This window comes from Bombina bombina, chromosome 6 (assembly GCF_027579735.1).
Source record: "Bombina bombina isolate aBomBom1 chromosome 6, aBomBom1.pri, whole genome shotgun sequence".
Classification (NCBI taxonomy): Eukaryota; Metazoa; Chordata; class Amphibia; order Anura; family Bombinatoridae; genus Bombina; species Bombina bombina.
Genome location: NC_069504.1, coordinates 637,865,247 through 637,872,770, shown reverse-complemented (window position 1 = coordinate 637,872,770; position 7,524 = coordinate 637,865,247). Strand labels below are relative to the sequence as shown.

The following is a 7,524-nucleotide window of genomic DNA, read 5'->3' as shown; positions in this document are numbered from 1 at the left end:
TGGGAAAATATACAGGGAGTGCAGAATTATTAGGCAAATGAGTATTTTGACCACATCATCCTCTTTATGCATGTTGTCTTACTCCAAGCTGTATAGGCTCGAAAGCCTACTACCAATTAAGCATATTAGGTGATGTGCATCTCTGTAATGAGAAGGGGTGTGGTCTAATGACATCAACACCCTATATCAGGTGTGCATAATTATTAGGCAACTTCCTTTCCTTTGGCAAAATGGGTCAAAAGAAGGACTTGACAGGCTCAGAAAAGTCAAAAATAGTGAGATATCTTGCAGAGGGATGCAGCACTCTTAAAATTGCAAAGCTTCTGAAGCGTGATCATCGAACAATCAAGCGTTTCATTCAAACTAGTCAACAGGGTCGCAAGAAGCGTGTGGAAAAACCAAGGCGCAAAATAACTGCCCATGAACTGAGAAAAGTCAAGCGTGCAGCTGCCAAGATGCCACTTGCCACCAGTTTGGCCATATTTCAGAGCGGCAACATCACTGGAGTGCCCAAAAGCACAAGGTGTGCAATACTCAGAGACATGGCCAAGGTAAGAAAGGCTGAAAGACGAACACCGCTGAACAAGACACACAAGCTGAAACGCCAAGACTGGGCCAAGAAATATCTCAAGACTGATTTTTCTAAGGTTTTATGGACTGATGAAATGAGAGTGAGTCTTGATGGGCCAGATGGATGGGCCCGTGGCTGGATTGGCAAAGGGCAGAGAGCTCCAGTCCGACTCAGACGCCAGCAAGGTGGAGGTGGAGTACTGGTTTGGGCTGGTATAATCAAAGTTGAGCTTGTGGGGCCTTTTCGGGTTGAGGATGGAGTCAAGCTCAACTCCCAGTCCTACTGCCAGTTTCTGGAAGACACCTTCTTCAAGCAGTGGTACAGGAAGAAGTCTGCATCCTTCAAGAAAAACATGATTTTCATGCAGGACAATGCTCCATCACACGTGTCCAAGTACTCCACAGCGTGGCTGGCAAGAAAGGGTATAAAAGAAGAAAATCTAATGACATGGCCTCCTTGTTCACCTGATCTGAACCCCATTGAGAACCTGTGGTCCATCATCAAATGTGAGATTTACAAGGAGGGAAAACAGTACACCTCTCTGAACAGTGTCTGGGAGGCTGTGGTTGCTGCTGCACACAATGTTGATGGTGAACAGATCAAAACACTGACAGAATCCATGGATGGCAGGCTTTTGAGTGTCCTTGCAAAGAAAGGTGGCTATATTGGTCACTGATTTGTTTTTGAATGTCAGAAATGTATATTTGTGAATGTTGAGATGTTATATTGGTTTCACTGGTAAAAATAAATAATTGAAATGGGTATATATTTGTTTTTTGTTAAGTTGCCTAATAATTATGCACAGTAATAGTCACCTGCACACACAGATATCCCCCTAAAATAGCTAAAACTAAAAACAAACTAAAAACTACTTCCAAAAATATTCAGCTTTGATATTAATGAGTTTTTTGGGTTCATTGAGAACATGGTTGTTGTTCAATAATAAAATTAATCCTCAAAAATACCTGTTACACTATGCAAGCGTAACTCTAGGGGGCGCTAGAAGAAATATATAAAACAATCTGTAGGATAATACTGAAGTATAGTAAAAACAATAAAAACTTAAAAATAATATAAAATGATCAGATAATAATGTATAAAGACAAAATAATAATGACAATTACAGAAAAAATTAGACATGGACTCTCATCAAATGTGATGTGATGAGATCAATATAAACAGAAAATGCAGCTTAAAACAATATATAACAAATAAATAGTATTAAGTCTTTAATAAGTTCTTATCTGTATATGATATTGATGCTCAGACAGTCCCAAGATTAGGAGGGCACTTCAGAGGTTTATTAGTCCTCCTGGGTAGCACATATATAAGATTCTCCCTTAGATCCAGAAGTCAGCTCCTTGTCACAAAACCAGTCTGGGTAAATACTCTCTTTGTGCAAAGAAAATCACAAAGACAAGGGCGCCTCCTCGTGTGATATAGTTTGGACAAATGTAAAACTAGGTGAATACAGATTTTATACTCACAAGTAAAGCAGCACTCTGTTGTGCTTATAGAGGCAGACTGGGAGTTCACAGTGTCCCAGTTCACTGACCAAGGCAGTGCAACAAATCACTCCAGGGTAGATTTCAATCAAGCTCAGGCTCTCAGCAAAGAGTTAAAATACCATAGTTTAATGGTGCAGTAAAATAAAATATAAAATGTCACAAATGTGACCGTAACAATGGATAAACAAGCAACTAGTTTCTCAGATCTATGTCTGTTTCCTCAGGCTTCTATCCAAAGACTGAGAGCTCTGGCTTATAAATGCTAAATGACCACTCTAAGAGTGAAACATAACCACACCTATTCAGGTGTGGAAGTGAACCTGCCTCATCAGGTGTGTGAGTGCACACCTGTTTCAATCAGACCATAGTTAGAATACAATGATTAAAACCATTTCCAAATAATTCACATTCTACTAAAAAACAAACAAGTACTGTACAAATTGGTTAATAAAGGATGTAAAAAACAACAACCATAGCCAAACATTATCTTATGGTGGATATCATGTCAGCATCATATGTTATAGGATATTATTATGGTATTCTAAAATAGTAACATTAAAAAATTGTTCCCCACCCTTTTTAAAAAAAATAAATAAAAATAAATAATATATATACACACATACATATATAAAAAAAAATACATGATATTCTAATTCTTGGTGTTCATACCAAATGTCTTAGTATGTTGTCAGTTAGTCTAAATAAGTTAAAGTTTTATTAAAGCACCTATTGATGATAACAGCCTTTGGTCAAATATGTATAAGCAAGATTTTATATAGGAGAGAGACCTTTAAATTATGCAGGCCTTATTGAAAATATATATATACACACACATACATCTACATATACACACACACACATACTTTAAGTCTAATGCACCTGGTGTTCCCAGGCAGTCTCCCATCCAGGTACTGACCAGGCCTGGCCCTGCTTAGCTTCCAAGATCAAACAGGATCGGGTACATTCAGTGAAGTTTGGTAATATCTTAATCTAAGCGATATGAAATGTATGTCTTAAGCAATAGTAAGTGTACTTAGTGAATATCTATTAACCTACTCTAATGTGTAAAAACGGGGTTGTAATACATTATGTTCAATATACAAAAATAAGATGGTATAGAAATACAGTAGTAACAATATTGTTTAATGTGTTGGAGATAATGTTGAGGTGTATATTGTGAGTGCAGACTTAACTAAAATGATACAATAAAAATATAAATGTTCAGTGAACAGTGTATATGTTTTCTAATGTGCAGCATATATATTCATAAATCCATAATAGTATGGGTGTATTACATGTATTAAACCGGTATATCCTATGTTGGTATAACAAACCCATATCTTGAAGTGGTATATATAGATATACATACACATACATGAACACACATATACGTATATACACACACACATATATATACATATATATATATATATATACATACACACATATATATATATATATATATATATATATATATATATACATACATACACATATATACATACATATATACATATATATACACACACACACACACACACACACAAATACACACACATATATATACATATACACATATATACACACCCACACATACACATTGCATGTGCCCTAAATGGTTGTGTTATATACCAATCATGACTATAATGTGATCAACCTTATGTGATGTATGATACATGTGTGCTGTGATATATAAAAGTGAAGAAGAATAAATGTATGACTATAAAGTCAATATGTGTAATATATAATATAAATTTGTACTGTGATATACAAAGAGGAGAAAAATAGCTGTAAAGGCAATATATACACCTCTGATAATACCTGTGTAATATTAAATAGCTATAGTGTTGCATGGAAAAAAATGATGACCTGATAATCCACAGCAAGATGTACAAAAATATTATATTCAAAAAGCAGACATATCTATGTTCTCATTCAATCCTGTGGGAAAGAGAGTACCAAATTTATAGATCCAGTAAGTTTCCCTTTGAAATAACTTTTTGAACCTATTAGTTCCTTGCTTGTATTGTATTCTCTCTAGAGGGGTTATGCAAAATTGACATTTAGTACCACAATGATGTTGAACATGATGTCTTGATACACTATGTTTGAGGGAACCTTTCTCTATGTTTCTAAAGTGTTCTCCCCATCTGCTTCTGACTTTCCTTATGTTTCTACCTAGGTATTGCATCCCACATTTACAGGTTAATAGGTATATGACATAATTAGAGCTACAATCTAATCTATCCTTAAGTTCATATGTACATCCTGTGATAGAAGAAGTGACACTAGTTGCCCCATGCGTGACATATTTACACATGTTGCATCTTTTAATTCTACATTTAAAGGCTCCTTTTTGTTGGTGTCTATTGTTGGACAGACCTCCTATTCCTGATGTTCTTTTGGACATTATGATTTTGCTGGGGGCTATTTTCTGTTTAATGGTTGGGGCTCTCCGAAATGTAATGTTAGGGGAATCATCCAAAATCCCTTTTAAAATCGGATCTTTTTTAAGAAGGTACCAGTGTTTCTTAATTATTTTTGTAATGGCTTTATAGTTGGAGTTATAGTTAGTAATAAATGTAGTCTGCTTTTTGTTACTATTACATCTATTTAACCCATTATAAGGTAGCGGATTAAGAATTTCATTTCTATTTAGTTCTCTTGCCCTTCGGTAACCTTCTTCTAAGAGCATTGGAGGGTACCCTTTTTCAAGAAATCTATTTTTTAAGATAAGGGATTGCTCATCATATGTCTCTAATAATGTGCAATTACGCCTAATCCGTCTAAACTGACTAAATGGAATATTTTCCTTCCAACTCTTTAGATGGTTACTTTGATAGTCTAAAAAGTTATTGCTATCTATTAATTTAAAGAAGGTTTTGGATTGAACCCTCTTATTTATATCCCAAGTGAGAACTATATCAAGATATTCAATTTCTTCCAAATGTATTTTGTGAGTGAAGGTTAGACCAAAATCATTAGTATCAAGATTAAAAGCAAATTCTCTAGCTGAATCTAATGACCCATTCCAAATGATGATTAGATCATCTATGTATCTACCATAGAAGACCAGGTTCTCATCCCAGCTTCCACCGTTGATATAAATATCTTCAAAACAACCCATTACCAAATTAGCGAAGCTGGGAGCGAACCTGGTCCCCATGGCAGTACCCTTGGTCTGTATATAATAATTATCTTGATATTTAAAATAGTTATGTTTTAATATAAATCCAATTAGCTTCAATATATATTCTTTCTGAATATCTGGCATATAAAAATCTTCATGTAGATATTCAGAAACACATTTTAACCCTATTTCATGTGATATATTGGAATATACTGCGTTCACATCGCATGTCATCCATAGGTATTTACTTTTTCTTGTAATATTAGAAAGTTTATGAAGTAAGTCTGTGGTGTCCTTAATGTATGAGGGAAGTTGTCTAACATATCTTTGCACAGAGAGAGTATTTAATCCTCAAAAATACAACTTGCCTAATAATTCTGCACTCCCTGCATATACTAGTCCTAAAGTCCATTCACATGGGCTATTTTTTGCAGAACAGCGGTCCCACCACTTGCTCTCTCTCTCCCCCTCTCTTTTGCGCTCTTTCTCACTCCACCTCTCTGTTGCTCTCTCCCCCTCTCTTTTGCTCTCTCTCCACTCTCTTTTGCGCTCTCTCCCCGTCTCTTTTGTGCTCTCTCCCCCTCTCTATTGCGCTCTCTCTCCCCCCTCTATTTTGCTCTCTCTCTCTCCCCTCTCTTTTGCTCTCTCTCCCCCTCTCTTTTGCGTTCTTTCCCCCTCTCTTTTGCGCTCTCTCCCCCTCTTTTTTGCTCTTTCTCTCTCCCCCCCTCTCTTTTGCTCCCTCTTACCCCTCTCTTTTGCTTTCTCTCCCCCCTCTCTTTTGCTCTCTCTTCCCCTCTCTTTTGTTCTGTCTCGCTCTCCTTTTTTTTGTTCTCTCGCTCTCAATCTCTCCCTTTTGCATTTTCTCTCCCCCCTCTCTTTTGCTCTGTCTCTATCCCCTCTCTTCTGCACTTTCCCCTCTCTTCTGCTTTTCCCCCTCTCTTTAGCTCTTTTCAATCTCTTTTTGTCTCCCCCCCCCCTCTTTCTATTTCTCTCCCCTCTCTGTCGTGCCGACCGCGTCCGGTCACGCCCCCTCCACGTCCGGTCACGCCCCCCGACCATGCCCAACACTGCCCGGCCACACCCACGCTGCCGCCGGCCACACACACTATCACCGCAAATAGCATGCCATGGATTGTCAGGTAAGGCCAGGTGCGTTTGTCCTCGTGCTTTCTCTACTGCGCATGACAGCTTCGGACAAACACACTTGGCCTTTTATATAATAGGATATATATATATATATTTATTATATGACGCTCAAATAACATTATATATATATATATATATATATATATATATATATATATATATATATATATATATATATATATATAGAAAAACAAGCACGGGGAAGGCACTCACCGTTTCAAATATAACCTTTTATTTCACAGATTAACGTTTTCGGGGTTGCCCCCGTCCTCAGACCAACAGAACACATAACAAACTCACCCTTTTATGAAAGACCACATCACCGCCTAATTGCCGACAGCTGTTCTCCTAATGCATACAGCACACACAACTGCGCATGCCCGGACACACTACGGAGCCCAGCAGAGAGCAAAATTAAGCAATTATCAAACCCATCACCATAGTAACATAACACCACCGTGTCCTATACATCTAAAATAACAATCGCATAGAGCCATAATCTCATATAACTAGCTAACTGTCCAAATGAGCGCACCAATAGCTACACATTGTCTAACTTAGCCTAAAGCCAGGTAAATCCATCATCATTCCCTTAATCGAACAGAACTACTGTTGCCTAGCAACCACACAACATTAACCAGAGCTAGTAAATGGCTAGTGCACACCTACCCGCTTCCTCTAAACATGCCACTCGCAACATTCACCCACAGATACACACCTTGCCTACTACCAATCGCACTAACTATCAAATACAAAGTACACATACAACAACTTAGAAACCTAAATTGCTACACACTCACGCAACTTAGCTAAATGCAATAAACATCCAAAACAGCCCTCACCAACATCATCACAAGCTCATCTCGTAAATTCATGACAAAAGCATAAGACATCGTATCAATATTCCTTCTATATGTACTACACCATATTATGCTGTAATAAAACACTAATTGTGTATAATCGGCCCAAGTGCGCAAACCTGCACTACCTAGTGTTAACTCACTCGGGATCAAATTGACATTGGGCATTTAAACCAAGCAACTATACCCCAGTCAAAACATAATGCACAACCTCTATATACAAAAGCCAAGACCTACAAGTCTCTGGCACTGCAATGGGGTCCAATGTGGCCCCATCCTTTGCGAATTTATTCATGGCAGATTTTGAGT

General features: G+C 37.5%; 1 pseudogene; it reads right to left on the bottom strand.

Moving 5' to 3' along the window:
• Nucleotides 1-2,946: 2,946 nt before the first annotated feature.
• Nucleotides 2,947-3,065, bottom strand: LOC128665251 (uncharacterized; annotated as a pseudogene).
• Nucleotides 3,066-7,524: the final 4,459 nt, after the last annotated feature.